Raw genomic sequence first — 18,087 nt, forward strand, 5'->3', positions numbered from 1 at the left:
AAAATTGCCTTTTCTGTTTCTATGGAAAATATCTTTGGAATTTTGACAGTTATTGCGTTGAATCTGTAGATTACTTTGAGTAGTATAGATACTTTAACACTATTAATTCTTCCAATCCATGAACACCCGATATTTGTATATTTATTTATATTTTTTTAAATTTCTCTCAGTATGTTTTATACTTTTGCTGTATAAATGTTTTACTTCCTTGGTTAAATTTTTTCCTAAGTATTTCTATTTTTGCAGTTATTGTAAATCAGATTTTCTTAATTTTTGAGAAATTTTGTTGTCTATAGATACACTACTGATTCTTGTATCTTGGTTCTGTATACTTTACTGACATTTTTATTAGTTCTAACAATTTTCGGTGGAGTCTTTAGACTTTTCTCTATATAAGATCATGTCATCTGCAAACAGGGACAATTTAAAAATTTTTCTTTTCTGTTTGGTTGTGTTTTATTTTTTCTCTTGCCTAATTATTCTAAGACTTCCTGTACTGTGTTGAATAAAAATGGTGAGAGTGGGCATTCTTTTCTTGTTCCTGATCTTAGAGAAAAATATTTCAGTGTTTCACCGTTGAGTGTGGTGTTAGTTGTAGGTTTGTCATATACGGCCATCAGTGTCCTGATGTGTGTTCCTACTATACCTAATTTGTTGAAAATTTCTGTCGTAAAGTGATATTGACTTTTGTCAAATGCATTTTCTGCATCTATTGAGATTATCGTATGGATTGTGTCCTTTGTTTAGTCAATGTTGTGTATCAAATTTATAGATTTGGTTATATTCATGCCTCTCTGCGATAAATCCCACTTCATCACGGTGAATGATCTTTTCAATGTGCAATTGAATTCTGTTTTCTAGAATTTTATGGAGAATTTTTGCATGTGTGTTCATCAGGGACACTAGTCTCTAGTTTTTGTTGTTGTTGTTGTGTCTTTGTCTGGTTTTGGTATTAGGGTAATGCAGGCCTCATAATATAAGGAAAGCATGTGCTCTTCTTTGATTTTTCTGGTAGAATTTCAGAAGGACTAGTTTTAGTTCTTTAAATGTTTGGTATATTTCGCCAGTGAGAGCATCAGATCCTGTGGTTTTCCTTGATGGGACATTTTGAATTACTGATTCAATTTCCTTTCTCACTGATCTGTTGAAATGTTCTATTTTTTTGTGATTTAGTCTTGGTAGGTTGTATGTGTCTAGGAATTTATCTATTTCTTCTAGTTTATTTGATTTTTTGATATACAATTGCTCATAGTAGTCTCTTATGATAATTTGTATACCTGTGGTACCATGTTAATGACCTCTTTTTTATTTCTGATTTTATGTATCTGAATTGTATCTCTTGTGTTAGTGTAGCTAAATGTTTGTAGAGTTTAGCTTTTCAAAGAAGCAGCGGTTCAATTAACTTTCTCTAATTTTTTTTTTTAAATCTTATTTCATTTGTTTATGCTCTGATCTCTAATATTTTATTCCTTCTTCTAACTTTGGGCTTATTTCTTTATCTTCAATAAATGATGCAGAGAAAAGTGAGTATCCATATGCAGAAGAATAAAACTAGAACCCTCATCTTTCACCATATAAAAAAATCAAAACAAAGTGAATGAAAGACTTAAATGTAAGACCCAAAACTATTAAACTACTAGAAGAAAACATTGGGCAAACTCTTCAGGACATTGGTGTGGGCAAATATTTTTGGGAAGATATCTCCAAAACACAGGAAACAAATGCAAAGATAGACAAATTGGATTACGCCAGGCTAAAAAGATTCTGTGTGGCAAAGGAAACAATCATCAGAGTGAAGAATTAATCTGCAGAATGGGAAAAATATTTTTAATATACATCTGGCAAGGTGTTGATATCCAAATTACATTATAAGCTCAATCAACTCAGCAGAAAAGAAACCAAATAGTCTGATGAAAAAGTGGGCCAATAATTTGAATAGATATTTCTCAAATAAAAACATGAAAATGGCCAATAGTATATGAAAACATGCTCAACATCATTCTGTTTTTATTGTATAATTTAATCTATTTACATTCAAGGTATTATTATTATTAATTTCTATTAATAGACAGAGTCTATTGCCCAGGTTGGAGTACAGTGGCTCAATCTTGGCTCTCTGCAACTTCTGCCTCCTAGGTTCAAGCAATTCCCATGCCTCAGCCATCTGAGTAGCTGGGATTACAGGCATGCACCACCATGCCCAGCTAATTTTTGTATTTTTAGTAGAGATACGGTTTCGCCATGTTGGCCAGGCTAGTCTCAAACCTCTGGCCTCAAGTGATCTGCCCACCTCGGCCTCCCAAAGTGCTGAGATTACAGACGTGAACCACTGCACCCAGCCCATGGTAATTATTTTTAAGTAAGAATTTACTACTGAGATTTCGTTCTTCGGTTTCTGGTTGTAGAACCCATGTTCCTTTCCTCCTCTTTTGCTGCCTTCCTTTGTGATTAGGTTATTCTTTTCTAGTAAAATGCTTTGACTCCTTTCTTTTTAACCTTTGCATATCTACTAAATTTTCTTTGCTTTGTGATTAACATAAAGTTTACAAAATCATAGAGTCATAACAGACTATTTTAAGCTGATAACATTGATCGCATACATAACTCTATACTTTTACTCCATACATTGTCCCTGGATTTAGGAGTGGGACTAGTTTCTGTAGGTTTTAGAATGTGGTTCCCCAGGGACAGTCCTTGAAGCTGGGAGCAACCTCATGCTGGGGCCAGCATAGAACCAGGGTCTGTGAGTGGCTGGTCTGGATCCTAGGATCGTGGGAACTAGCTTTGTATCTGGAGCCACTGGGACTGGCCTGGAGCCTGAAGTCATGATGACTAGCTTTGAACCTGTATCTGTTGGTGTTGGCTTGGATAATAATATTCAGGTGCTGGCCTAAAGGCTAGGTCTATGAGGGATGTCCTGGGGCTTGGGGCATTGGGAACTATTCTGGGATCTGGGTACAAAGGGGAAGCCCTAGAGCTTTGGTCTATGGGGGCTGGTCCACTCCTGGAGTCTACTGGGACAGGTCTGGATCCTGGGTCTGCTGGAGCAGGCCTGGAACCTACGTCTTTTGAAACATGGAACTACAAGGGCCAGTCTAGAAGTTGGGGCCTTGGGGACTGGCCTGACATTGGCCAGGTCTGAACTTGTATCTCTTGGTATCCGCCTGGTATTTAAGGCCATGGGCATCAACCTGACACTGAGTATACTTGAAGCTTAAGGCTGCAGGGGCTGGTTTAGCACTAGGTAGGCCTGGTTCATTTATTAATAGATGAACTGATATACAATAACAGAAGGGGCAAAAATTAGAGACTGAATTAAAATGCTACCCTGCACGAGAAGCTTCTTTCAATATAAGACTCTTCAGGAACATCTTTCCAACTTAATTTATTCAGCATTTTGTACCGCTTATTTTTAATTAATTAATTAATTTTGTGAGACAGTCTGTGTCATCCAGGCTGGAGTGCAACGGTACAATCTTGGCTCACTGCAACTTCTGCCTCCCAGGTTCAAGAGTTTCTCGTGCCTCAGCCTCCTGAGTAGCTGCGATTACAGGTGTGCAACACCATACCTAGCTTATTTTTGTATTTTTTAGTAGAGACAGGGTTTCACCATCTTGAACTCCTGGCCTCAAGTGATCCTCCCACCTCAGTCTCACAAAGTGCTGGGATCAGGCATGAGCCTACCAGTTATAATGAACTACCTCATACCATTGCTCCACGAGCACATGTCTGTCCTTGGGCTAAATCATTAGCCTTTTCAGGACAGAAATAATGTCTTAATCAGTTCCTTTTATTACACTCTGTAGTATAATACCTTAAATATATTAGATGTTCTCTATATCACAGGTTCATTGAATATTCACTACGTTTCTCAACCTAGTATGGGTATCAGGGAGTGATTCTGTTTCCTCATATGTCCAATGAAGTTTGAACTAAACCATTTCTACTGTCCTTCTGGCTCTGATTGTCTATGGTTCTATATGTAATATACCTTCAAAATAGGTATCTTTTTGTTTTTGAAAGCCTTTTACTTCAACTATAAGAAGTTGGAAGCATTGCTACTTAATTCTTACCAAAGACGTTTTGGTAAATTAGTTAAAAATTTGCAATTGCCTGAGATGTTAAGCTGAATATAATAATGAGCTGAGTTAAAAATAATTTAATGAATTCATGTATCCTTTTAATACTCATAATTTAGAATAGGCTAAAAAATGGCTTCTATGAAAAGGGATCCTGTTAAAATATCCCTACCACATAACTGGTAATAAAACTACCTTGATAGGTTAGACCTGTACTCAATTATAATGCTATTGAAAAAATAATTTTGATTTTTCAAATTATGCAGATCTTTTAAATCTGGAATTTGACACTGGTTTACTCTCTTTCTTCTAGATTTTCATCTCAGATGCTAACCTTTCATTTTACAGGAATATATCTGTGTTCTCTTCAGTCATGTCATGTTGGTGTGTTTGTATGTTTTTACCGCATCTCATTCTCTACTCCTCCTCTGACTCGTGGGCAATATTCAGGGCTGAAATACGTGGATCTCATCCCAACTCTCTAATAAGAAGCCACTGAAAGAATAAGTCTATTCCAAGCACCTCTCTCCCCAAAGGCAGACACTGAAGCAACCCCAGGACCAGCCTAAATCGTTCTCCACTGATTTATTACAGAAAACCAGAATTCTCCTCATTTCTTTGGAGATGAAAGTAAATGGGCTCTATGTTATCTCTTAACCCCTTTGTAAAGAAATAGTATTCTAGAAGGTGTGCCTCAATAACTATAATAAAAGGTATACATAGAGTTCCTCACTTCATCCTTACAATTATCCCAACAGTTATTTCCAATATTATATTATTGGCTCTATTTCTAGTTGTAGAAACTGAGACTGAGATATAGTAAGTGAATTATTGTAATTTATAAGTCATACAGACAGTACTCAAACTCTTATCTAACACCAAAGCTTATTTTCAAGAAATATAATTATTCAAGAAATACAATTTTGAAGCTCTTGTTTAAGAGATAAAACATAAGATTTTCACTTGTATATGTCTCCCTCCTCACACTACACCCCTCCAGTAGAGTACCTTTTGTAGGCCAAGTCAATTTGAGGATGATGAAAGATTAGAAATTCACACATACATACAAGGCTTTTCTATTAGTATTATGATTTTTTCCACTTGAAGTCAATATTAAAGATCATCTTTTATGTTATAAAGAATAGCTAATAGAAAAATGTGAGAATAAGGATTATGCTGTGTTGCGGCTCATGATTATTTATTGACTTGAGACTTAGGCCTTTCTGAGAACTAAAGTCTGTGACATAGCAATGCATGTGAATGAAGCACAATGGATTCTGTTTAGAAAATGCAAGATACACAATTCACATCTTGTCAGCTTTAAGCTTATAACTAATATTACCCCCCTCTCAGATTTGAAAGTCACTCCCATTGAAACAAAAGATTAAAATTCAAGACAAATGTAGATAGGATGCTAATTAACAAAGGTGTTCACAACTGCCATTTTGAGCAGAATGCACCCTTAGCTTCCTGTTGACAGGTTTCAGTTTGCAATTGTATTCCTGTCGTTTTGCAACCAGTGCTTCAAAAATAACAAGTTAAGACAATTTATGTTATTTATATGGCAAAATATACTGAAACCAATGTTTATGCTGTCTAGAGTAGTTTTCAATGAAGGAAAACCTGTTTTAAGACTAAACTTGTTTTATTTTTGCTGGCAGTTGTACTACCATTATATGTATAAAGATGGTGATTAATTAATAGGAAGGAGTTCGAGAACAGTGATCTTCAGCTGTAATGGAGGAACTTGCTAACAGAATGGAGTTCTGTGTATAACGAAGACATGAAAATGAAAACTACCCTATCTAGAGAAAAGCTCTCCCAGTCACTGAAGATATACATAGGAAAAAATCAATTAGCACATACTAGAATTGAAAATTTTGGGACCAAGGATGATAACACTAGTATCCTTCTCTGGAGAGCTGGTGTAAAAATTAATGCTGGCTAAGTGAAATCCTTCTTTCCTTATTAATTTTGCTTCCCACTAGGATGGGGGCAAATAAGTTTTTATGCCCAGATGATAATAGGAGGATTAGGTTAAAACTTTTTTGGAACAGAGAGAATAGAGAAATGTACAGTCTATTGATTTAGCTCAAGACACATGTTTTAAAGAAATAGGGACTGCAAAAGTGGAAGCTAACAAAAGAAGGAGGAGATAAAAAGCCCCTATTTAGTTGTCTCTCAGGCCACATATACCCTGAGGTCTCGATGACCCAATGTGCCTTGCCATATTATAGACCCAATAAGATTGGTGGTGTGTAGAGTTGTTTCTTACCTAACGCCACAAGAGATATTGACAAAATGACAAGTCTAAATGAACACTTGTACATATAGTCCTGCATGCTAAATCCCCACTTGGAGATCCCTTATCAAACGCAAAGGCTCTCAAACATGTCCATGGAGCCAGGAGATGGATCATATATATATATATATATATATATATATATATATATATATGACTTTTAAGTTCATGGTCACATGTGCAGGCTTGTTACATAGGTAAATGTGTGTCATGAAGATTTGTTGTATAGATTATTTAATCACCCAGGTATTAGGCCTAGTTCCCATCAGTTATTTTTCCTAATTCCCACCCTCCTACCACTTTCCATCATGTGATAACACCCAGTGTATGTTTTCCCCTCTTTATGTCCATGTGTTCTTATCGTAGATCCTTTTCTAAATGTGGTAAGACATCAGACTCTCACAGCAGGAAGGGATGACTAGATATTAGCTAGGTAACTAGTTGATAATCAGTTACTAATGAAAAATTAGCTAGTTATCTAGCTATTAACTAGCCATTAGCTAGTTATCTATTAAAGAGCTATCAGCTATTAACTAGCCACTAGCTATATAGGTATTAACTATTATGTAGTTATCTATTAACTAGTGATTAGCTGTTTATCCAGCTATTAGCAAGGTATTAGCCAACTATTAGCAAGCTGCTAGTTATCTAGTTAGTTATTAGGTAGTTGTCCAGCTATTAACTACCTATCCAGCTATTAACCAGCTATTAAATACCATTAGGTATGAATGAGTAAGATAACTAGCTGTTAACAAGTTATCTAGCCATTAACTAGCAATATAGCTGTTAACTAGTTGTTAACTAATATCCAGCTATCGAAGTATTAACTAGCTCTTTGCTAATTAACTAGGTTTAATCCACTATTAACAAGTTAACTATTAACCAGTTGTTAACTGTCTAGCTATTAACTCGATCTAAAATAGTTATCTAGCTAGTAACACCATCTGGCAATTAGCTGTTAACTATATATTAACTAGCTATTAAAGAGCAACTACATACTAAACAACTATTAACTACTTACTAGTTATCAATGGGCTGTCCAGCTCTTAACTGGATCTTAACTGGTTATCCAGCTGGTAACAAGTCATTTAGCTATTAACTAGGCAGTACCTAGTTATCTAGCAATTAAGTAGCCGTTAACTATGTATTAACTAGATATTAACTAGCAATTACCAACTATTAACTAGCTATAAACTAGCAACTATCTACTATTAACTAGCTATTAACTAGGAATTATCTATTAGCTAGTAACTAGCAATTATCTGCTACTAACAAGCTATTAAATAGTTATTAAATAGCAGTCCAGCTATTGACTAAATTCTAACTAGTCATCTAGCAATGAACTAGCTAGTAATTAGGTATCCAGAGATTAGCAGCTAACTATATACTAGCTATTAACTAGAAACTACCAAGTAATCAATTATTAACTAGCATTTAAAGACCTTTCCAGCTATTAACTAGTTCTTAACTAGTTGTCTGGTTAGTAACAAGTCAGCTAGCAATTAACCAGCCAGTAACTAGCGAGCAATTAAGTAGCTGTTAACTATGTATTCACTAGCTGTTAAATAGCAATTATCTACAATTAACTAGCTGTTAACTAGCAATTATCTAATATTAACTAGCTATTAACTAGCTATTAGTTGTCCAGCTATTAACAAAAACTAGTTATATAGCTGATAACCAGTCAATGAGCAATGAACTAGCAAGTAACCAGTTATTGAGCAATTAACTAGCTATGAACTAGCAATTATCTACTATTAACTAGCTATTACCTAACAATAATCTACTATTAATCAGCTATTAACTATCAATTGACTACTATTAACTAAGTTGTCTTTTATTAACTAGCTTTTACCTAGCAATTATCTACTATTAACTAGCTAGCTACTAACACGTTATTAACTAGCTGTCCAGGTGTTAATGAGAACAAGTTAGCTGGTAACCAGTCATCAAGCAATTAACTAGCAAGTAACCAGTTATCAACTAGCTATTACCTAGCAATTAACTACTATTAACTAGCTATTTCCTAGCAATAATCTACTATTAACCAGCTGTTAACTAGCAATAATCTACTATTAACTATTAACTAATTACTATGTAGCTGTCAACTATTAATGAGAACTAGTTATCTAGCTGGTGACCAGTCATTGAGCAATGAACTAGCAAATGACCAGTTATTGAGCAATTAATTAGCTATTACCTAGCAATTATCTACTATTAGCTAACTATTAACTAGCAATTATCAGCTATTAACTAACTTATGTAGCAATTTACTAGCTAACTATACATTAATTAACTATTAAGCTGCAGTTATCTACTATTAATTAACTATTAACCAGAAATTATCTAATTGATAACTATTAACTCATTATAATTAACATTACAGTTATTAACTAGATCATAACTAGTCATCTAACAAATAGCTAGTAACTAGTTATCTAGCAATTAAGTAGCTGTTGACTATGAATTAATTAGCTATTAGTTTTCTAGCTGGCAAGTACCTATTAACTCATTATTAACTAGCCATCCAGCTATTAACTAGATCTTAATTTGTTATTTAGCTTGTAACAAGACACCTAGCAATTAACAAGCCAGTAACTAGCTCTCTGGAAATTAACTAGCTGTTAACTAGATATTAAATATCTCTTAACTAGCTACTTACCATATATTAACTCTTTTTCTAGCTATTAACTACCTATTATATAGCTATCTGACTATTAACTAGCAATTATTTATTCATTGACTAGCAATTATTTATCCAGCCATGTGCTAGCTAATAGCCTGCTATGAACTAGCAGTTTTGCTGTTAATTACTATTAAATAGTATCCAAGTAATAAAATAGTTATATAGCTAGTAAACAGCCATCTATCAATTAATTAGGTAGTAAGTAGTTATCTAGTGATTAACTTGCTGTTAAATTTATATTAACTATGAAATACCTACTAACCAACAATTGACTAGCTATTAACTAGTTATTAACTAGTTGTCTCGCTATTAAATAGTTGCTAACCAGTTATCTATCTGGTAACCAATCATCTAGCAATTAACTACCTAGTAACTAGCAATTAACTAGCTGTTTACTATATGTTAACTAGCTATTAACTAGCAGTTATCTATTAACTAGCTACTAACTGTATATTAACTGGTTTTCTTGCTATGAACTAGCTATTTTATAGTTATCTGGCTATCAACTAGCGACTACCTATTCAGTCATTAATTAACTAATAGCCTGTTAGTTGCTAGTTATACGTTTATCTAGCTATTAAGTAGTCCAACTATTAAGTAGCTATCTACCTATTAACCAGCTATTAGATATGTCTAGGTATTAAATAGTTATTAACCATTTATTAACTACCTATTAACTGGTTTTCTAGCTGGTAACTAGGTAGTCAATTATTAACTCTGCTAACAAGTTAGTTAGCTATTAACTATCTAACTGTTAACTAGTTTTTTAACTAGTTACCTAGCTATCAGCTAGTCATTAAGTAGCTATTAACTACTCAAGTAACAGCTGTTAATTTATGTATTAGCTAGCTACATAGCTGTTAATTACTTATTAACCAGTATCCAGATAACTTGTTATCTAAATATTAACTAGCTCTTCACTAGCCATCTAGTTATTAACCAGCTATTAGGCAGTTACCTTGCTGTTAACCAGTTATTAATCAGTTATTAACCAGCTATTAACTAGTATCTAGCTGTTAAGTAGGCATTGATTGTCCTGCCCATAACTAGTCATCTAGCCATTAACTAGCTAGTAACTAGTCATCCAGTCATTTAGTAGCTAGTAACTAGTTATCTGGCCATTAATTAGCTATTAACCAGATATTAACAACTATTCAGGTATTAACTACCTATTATATTATTATCTGGCTATTAACTGGGTATTAGCTATTTATACATACAAGTTATTAGATATTAATCATTTATCTAGCTATTAACTAGCTTTATCTTGGTACCTGGCTATTACCTAGCCATTGAGTAGCTATTATCTAGCCAGATTACTAGCTATTAACTGTATATATAGCTATTAACTAGCTATATGGAAGTTAACTACTTATTCAAGTATTAACCAGCTATTCACTGGTTATGTATTCACCAACTTCTTACCTAGCTCTTAATGAGTTATTAACCAGCTATTAACTAGTTATCTGACTGTTAACTACAGATTAACTATTATACTAGTGACTAGTCATCTAACCATTAACTATTTATTAGTTGTATGGCTAATAACTATTAACTCTCTGTTAACTAATTTTCAAGCTGTCAACTAGTTATCTAGCTATTAACCAGCTTTTAACTCATTAACTAGCTGTCAACTAGCTAGTAATTACTTATCTAGCTATGAACTGTCTAGTAGGAAACCAGTTAGACAACTATTAGATAGCTAACTGTCTAGTTAGCTAGCTATTAACTCTCTGTCTAGCTGTTAAGTACATATTAACCATTATTTAACTTGCTATTAACAAGTTATCCAGCTAGTAACTAGTTAGCCAGCTATTATTATCTAGTTTGCTAGTTATTAACTAGCTATCAACTAGTTATCTAGCTATTAACTAACTTTTGGCAGTTGTTAACTAAATATTAACCAGCTTTCCCTCATTAACTAGCTATTAAGTAGTTATTAACTAGTTGTCTAAGTATTACTTGTACAGCTATTAGCTACCTCTTAATTATCTAGTTTTGAACTACCTATTCTCTAGGTTGTCTGGGTATAAACTCATTATGTAAATAACTATATATTAAGTCATCTAGTAAAATTGTCTTATTTCACTGATGGAGAAACTGAGACCAAGTGAACGAAAGGGGTCTTCTAAGGCTACTTATTAATTTTGTAAAGCTTTAAACTTTAAACTTTTCTGTTTGACCATGCTACTTTTCCTGCAGAAGACAAAATTATATAAAGATAAAAATTAGAGGCACATCTTTCATTCTCTCACTTATTCTGTTAAGTATAATTGCCAAGTTTAGCAAATAATCAAAAAATTTACATTTAAGTATGTTCTATATATTGCATTGGAAATAGGTATACCTAACAATCCTACTTATCAACACATATCTTTTACTCCCACGTTATTGCCAGACATTTCATTATTGTCTATATCAACAAAACAAAGAGACAATAGATCAAATAATTTTCTGCACAGGCTAAACTCGTTTAGACTTGAGAGAATCAGTGGATATAAGTGGCTCCTTCTGCTCCCTGGAGCCCCACTACATCACATTCCTTCATTCATTTATACATGCATTCATTCAACAAGTATATATTGAGCATGGAGTATGTGCTAGGCATTGCTCTGGTTGCTAAGGAAACATCAATAAACAAAACAATATATCATCCTTCATCGAGTTTACATGAAACAGAGGAAGGCAGATTGACATGAAATAAATATGTGTAGGTGATGATTAGTGCTAAGAAATTTTAAAAAGTGCTATAAAGGCTGGGCACAGTGACTCATGCCTGTAATCCCAGCACTTTGGCAGGGGCATGGCTTGAGACCAGGAGTTTGAGACCAGCCTGGGTAATATAGTAAGACCTTTTCTCCACAAAAAGTTAAAAAAAAAAAAAAAAAATAGCTGAGCATGGTGATGCACACCTGTAGTTCCAGCTACGCTTGAGTAAGTGAGGCTGAGGCTTCAGTGAGCTGAGATCATGCCACTGGACTCCAGCCTGGGTGACAGAGTGAAACTTGGTCTCAGAAAAAAAAAGGTGCTAAGAAATAAAAACAAAATAGGGTAAGGGGATAGAGAACAGGAGTGCTGCTTTTGTAAGTATGGTCAGGGAAGACCTATGATAAAGTGGCATTTTTGCAGAGACCTGAAAGAGATGAGAGAGGGAGTGATAAAGCCTTCACTCGCCATGACACTGCCAGAAGTATCTATAGCCTCATATCCTTCTCAGCACCGTAAGATAGTTTTGCCCAAAATTCCTCTTATGTCACAAGAAAGAGACAAAAACAGTTATTGGAATAAAAGACCGCTAACCACAGAAAAAGACAATTTTCAGAGAGAAACCTCCAAGAACTTACTCAAGTTAGCAGGCTAGTTCTTCATATTTCTTCATTTTGTTATATATTTGTAACTTCAATGTACTTGATATGGTTTAGCTGTGTTCCCTCCCAAATCTCATCTTGAATTTTAGCTCCCATAATTCCCATCTGTCATGGGAGGGACGTGGTGGGAGGTAATTGAATCATGGGGGTGGGTCTTTCCTGTGCTTTTCTCATGATACTGAAAAGTCTCATGAGATCTGATGGTTTTATAAAGGGCAGTTCACCTGCACAAGCTTCCTTGCCTGCTGCCATGTAAGACATCCCTATGCTCTTTCTTCATCTTCTGCAATTATTGTGAGGCCTCCCCAGCTATGTGGAACTGTGAGTCCTTTAAACCTCTTTCCTTTATAAATTACTCAATCCCGGGTATGTCTTTATTAGTAGCATGAGAACAGGCTAATACAGTACTAAAATGCTGAAGGTGTGGAGTTGTCCTGTCTACCTGTAGTCTGTGTTCCCGTTCTCTTTCCTTGAGAAAGAGAGAGAGGTAGTAGTAAACAACAGTTGTAATTTGAATGAGTCTATAGCCTTTATTTCTGTAACACAAGCTATACATATAACTCTTCAAAGAGCATCCCAACGAAAGGTAACAGAAAGTCTGATGATCTGAGGCAGGAGTGTGTTGGTGAGTTTGCCATGTGGGCGAGTATGACTGGAGTGGAGCAAGGAAGAGAAGAGTGGTAAGAGACAAGGTCACAAAGTTAAGGGACAGATCAGGTCAGTCAACAGCTAGCGAGAGTGAAACAATTAAGATTTAACAAAGATGTTTCTGACTCTAAGGCCAGCATTGTTCTCTGCTATATTTCTGAATTTAGATGGTACCAACTAGAAATTTCTTCATCATTTTGTCAACGAATCTCCTTTCCAGCCTGAATCAGTATCTTTTAGAATGAAGTGCTGTCTCCATAGGAGTGTTAGATCCAGCCCTCATTTTTTCAGAGAAGTTACTGCTGAAATTCTCTCCTCTCCCTTGAATCATCAATTTCTTGTGCTTCACTTTACCCATTAGTATACATGTTTGTTCTGGTGTCTCAGATTCTAAACAAACAAAGAAACAAACAAACATGTACACTCATCTCCATACCACCTCCATCAATTATCTTGTTTGTCTTTAAACTAAAAGATAAGTCAGTGTCTCTACTTCTTTCCTTGTTGATTATTTCCTTAAGCCACTTTCTCACCTCCACTGAGGTTACTACAGTCAAGTTCACCTGGAACTTGAAGACCGCCCTGATGCCAAATCATTTTCTATTTTCATCTAACTTTGTATCTCAAAGATTTAATAAAACTGACCAGTTCATTCTCGCAGCACCTTCTCTCTCTTTTAAGACCTCACACTCTTGTTTCTCTGGCTACTCTTTCTCATGTTTCTTTACTAGATACTCCTTTCTTTCTAATATCTATACAAATTACTGTCTTAGTTCAAATTCTGTTTCCTTTTTTGCTCTGTCAATCTTGTCTTTCCAAGTGATCTCATCTAGTTCCTAGTGCTAACTACCATCTGTATATACGGGTGAATTTCTAAATCTCTATCTCTGTCTCATATCGCTTATCTGAGCTCCATATTGTATATTCTCAGTTCTCCACTTAATATCTCAATTTTACTACCTAATGGACATCTCAAATCTAATGTGTCTTGATTTCTTTCTTAAACCTGGTCTTCTCCTTCCCTGAGAGGGAGAGGAGTAAAAAACCCCAGAGTCTTCCTGATTTCTCTCTTTTCCCTCCTTCCATTAGCAATTCTTGTTAGTTCTACCTCTGAAACATATCACAAATGTATATACTTTTCTTCAACTCTGCAAATACTGACTTAGTTCTGAGCACTATTATGGTGTATCTGCGTTACTGCAGTAATATCCTAGTAGGTCTCCTTACTTCTAGGTTTGACACACCAGCAAAAAATTAACTCATAAAACAGCCAGGTTTTATGAAACCCTTTTTCATATAATTGTAGATTCATATCTAAATATGAGAAATAATACAGAGAGGCATTGTATGCACTTTATTTAGATTTCCCCAATGGTAACATCTTGCAAAACTATAGTATAGTATTATAACCCAGAAACTGGCATTGCTATAGTCAAAATGCCTAACATCACAAGAGGAATCTTCATGCTGCCGTTTAATAACCATACTAACTTCCCTCCTGTCCAGACTCCCTTCTCAGGCCTTGACTGCTAATCTAGTCTCCATTTCTATAACTTTTTCATTTCAAGAATGTTGTATAAATGAAATCATGCAATGTATAATATTTTGAGATTTCCCAGGAGTTTTATCCAGGATGTTATGTGTATCGATACTCCATTCCATTTTGCTAAGTATTATTGTATGATGTGGATGTACCCAACTTGTATAGCAATAGATCTGTTCAAGTTCATATAGGTTATTTTCAGTTTTGGAGTGATTTTAAATAATATTGTGTTTTTAATTTTAGTTTGCATGTGTTCATTGTTAGTATGTAGAAATGTGATTTTTTTTTTTCTGATAACCTTATAACCTATGATTGTTCTGGACTCACTTATCAGTTTTAGTTAGTTAAGGGTCAGTTTTTATAGATTCCTTAAGATTTTCTACTTAGACAATCATGTCATCTTAAAGAATGGATTCATCATAATGTCAATGTCAGTTTATTGTTTTCTTCTCATTCAAGTTGTCATTTTCTTGATTCTTTGGCTGTATCCTGGGCAGTTTGTCTATAATATTAGAAAACTCTGGGTCCTATTCATTTTTTTTTTTTTTTTAATTTTAGTAGGCAGTCGCCCTATTTGTTTAGTAAGAAGATCCTGGCCTATTTTAAGGGACTATAGCTCCAATGGCAATCTAATTTTTAGAGCTTGTGTGGTGCTCTTTTGTTCTGTTTGTTTTACCTAGCAGCACTGAGGCTCTCACTGGTCATTGCTGGTGCTGCTTTGAGGGAATGGAAAGAGATTCTCCAGTTTGAGCCATCTAGTACCTTCTAGGAAGGGGAAGAGAGTCCTTGGTCCTACTGGAATGAAGATGACATCCTGCACTAGTGTGTGTTATTTTGGGATGACCACTGTGGGTCAGGTCTGCAGCTCATTGTGGAAGGATCATTCTTGCTGGTGCTGCATGGTGTCTATGGGTGATGGAGGGGAATCTCAGGCCATTTACTGTTTGGACACTTGTGGTGGTGGGATGGCCCCCACTGGCCCCTCATTGTCTCTGGATGGGGGAGGGGGGTCTATACATCTGTGATTTTCCCAGTTTCTATCTCAATCCTGCATCTCATCTCTGTGTATTCCATCAGCTGCTTAGTATCTTCATTTTAATGTCTCATGAATATCTCACATCTAATATGTTTTGATTTCTTCCATTATCATCAATATTTACTTTTTCATGCAATTTCTGTAGTAGATTCGACTCCTCTGAAAGCCAGCTTTAAGGCCCAGTTGACCTTTGTGGTCAGGATGTTTACTAAGGAATATTATTAGTAGCAACACTTATAGAAGGGAAGGGAAGAAAGCAGGGCTGAGTAAAGGGAGAATTTAAACTGTGATGCATACCCAACAAGACCATACACAGAGATCTGAAACTAGAATGGTCCTTCCAGATAGTTCCAAATATGGCAGGGATGGCTATGTCTTCATATTCCTGCATAAATCAGTCATTAGTTATGGGCCACTGGGCAATGAGTGTGGTCCTGAGTGAGGCAGCTGTCTGCAGCTGGAAGCTTTTAAGGGCACTCTCAGCAGTTGGGGCAACAAGTCCTTCATTGAAGTGAAGTCTGAGCTATACATGAGTTCCAAATCAATCCTCTTGGACACAAGAGAAACTCCTGACGACGTGGGCCTCCTTAATCTTAGTGTGATGGAATCATATTGGTTAGCACAGGGTGAGTGTTTCCATTCCTGGGTGCTGGCTAGCCAAGAGATTTCTTCTCTAACATGCCTGCTACTTGAGAGTTGTCTACCTAGACTGCAGCGTACTTACTATCCAGAATTTTCCCACTAGCCATCTTCACACTTGTGGAGAGTTTCCTCCTGGGAACAAATGGTTTAGACCTCAACAATTTCCTTCTAGCCCCTGCATATGCCCAGTTAAAAGCCCCTTTTTAAAATTTTAATTATCATGGGTTTTCTTTGCTCTGTGTCCGTGAAAGAATAATAATAATGATTTTTTTGTATATTTTCATATATGCTTATTGGCTATTTTTAATTATTCTTTTGTGAGTTTTTGGTTCAATTTCTTTGCCCAGTTTTTGGGAATGTTGTTTGTGTTATTTTTGAGTTGCTTGAGATGTTTTTGACTTTGTGTGGGACACTACTGAATTCTATGGGATTATGTGTGTGTCTGGCGGGGAGGCGGGGGGAAGAGAGAGAGAAGAAGAAGAAGAAGAGGGAAGATATTTGTTTATATTTTGTTGTTTTTTTTTTTTGAGATGGATTCTTGCTCTGTCAACCAGGCTAGAGTGCAATGGTGCTATCTCAGCTCACTGCAATCTCTGCCTCCAAGGTTCAAGTGAGTCTCCTGCCTCAGCCTCTCAAGTAGCTGAGATTACAGGTGACTGCCACCACGCCTGGCTAACTTTTGTATTTTTAGTAGAGACAGGGTTTCACCATGTTGGTCAGGCTCGTCTTGAACTCCTGACTTCAAGCAATCCACCCACCTTGGCCTCCCAAAATGCTGGGATTATAGGCGTGAGCCACTGCACTTGGACTTATTTTTAAATGATTAACTTTTCTTTTCTATTCCATGTTCCTGGATAAGCTTGTCTTCTTTTCTGAACTAAGTTTATCAGTGGAGAAGCTAAATAGCTTGCTGCTATCTCGAGACAAGAATTCATTTCAGATGACTTAAAGACCACAGTTTTTACTGATTTGACCACAAACAACTCTGGTCTTTTGATGTGAAGCTCTGACTAGAACCCATAAAGGTGTCTCTTTTATCATTTCAAAGCAATATTTTTAGTTTTCTGTATCATTTGGCTGCATAGACAGTTTTTCTCTAAAGTTCACCACCATACTGATTGATATTCCAAGCTTAAGTGCATGCCTGAAAATTAGTCACAATGCGATACCACAACTCTAAACCCACATTCGAATGCATTGCTTGAAATTCTTACCTCTAACGAAAATGTGGTGTCATTCCTCCTCAAACAATAATCTTCTTCTAAGAGGAAGACACAGACAGAAGTTATAAATTGGACACCACTTTAACACAGAACAGAAGCTAAGACCACTTTTTATGTTGCGAGATTTAGAGGTACAAGATGCAGAGAAAGTTGAGGAACAAATTGAATTGAAGTTGATATTGAGTTGCTTCGCTGTTGTTTGACCTCTCTTGTACATGGTATCAAAGCAAGACCTATGGTTTGTCCTCTCTGCTGCAGAGACCCAAGAAATGCACCCCTATTATGCAAGTGCACCTTATCCTAGAAGATAACATGTACTATGGTTGAAGCAGAATCACAATCACAATGTCTGAAGCAGACCAGGCTTGGAAGTCATGCTATCCTACCTCTTCACTTCATAAAAGGTGAAACTGCCTAGAGAGCAAAAAGAACTTTCCAAAAGCGGACTGAATTACTCTGATTTAGGTTACCAGAGGATTAGTCAGAGGATCTTTCCTCTACACCATTTAAATTGCATAGCTTTTGGCAGTGCAATTTTATTTGTTTTAGGAACGCATTCT

This window comes from Chlorocebus sabaeus, chromosome X, assembly GCF_047675955.1.
Source record: "Chlorocebus sabaeus isolate Y175 chromosome X, mChlSab1.0.hap1, whole genome shotgun sequence".
Lineage (NCBI taxonomy): Eukaryota > Metazoa > Chordata > Mammalia > Primates > Cercopithecidae > Chlorocebus > Chlorocebus sabaeus.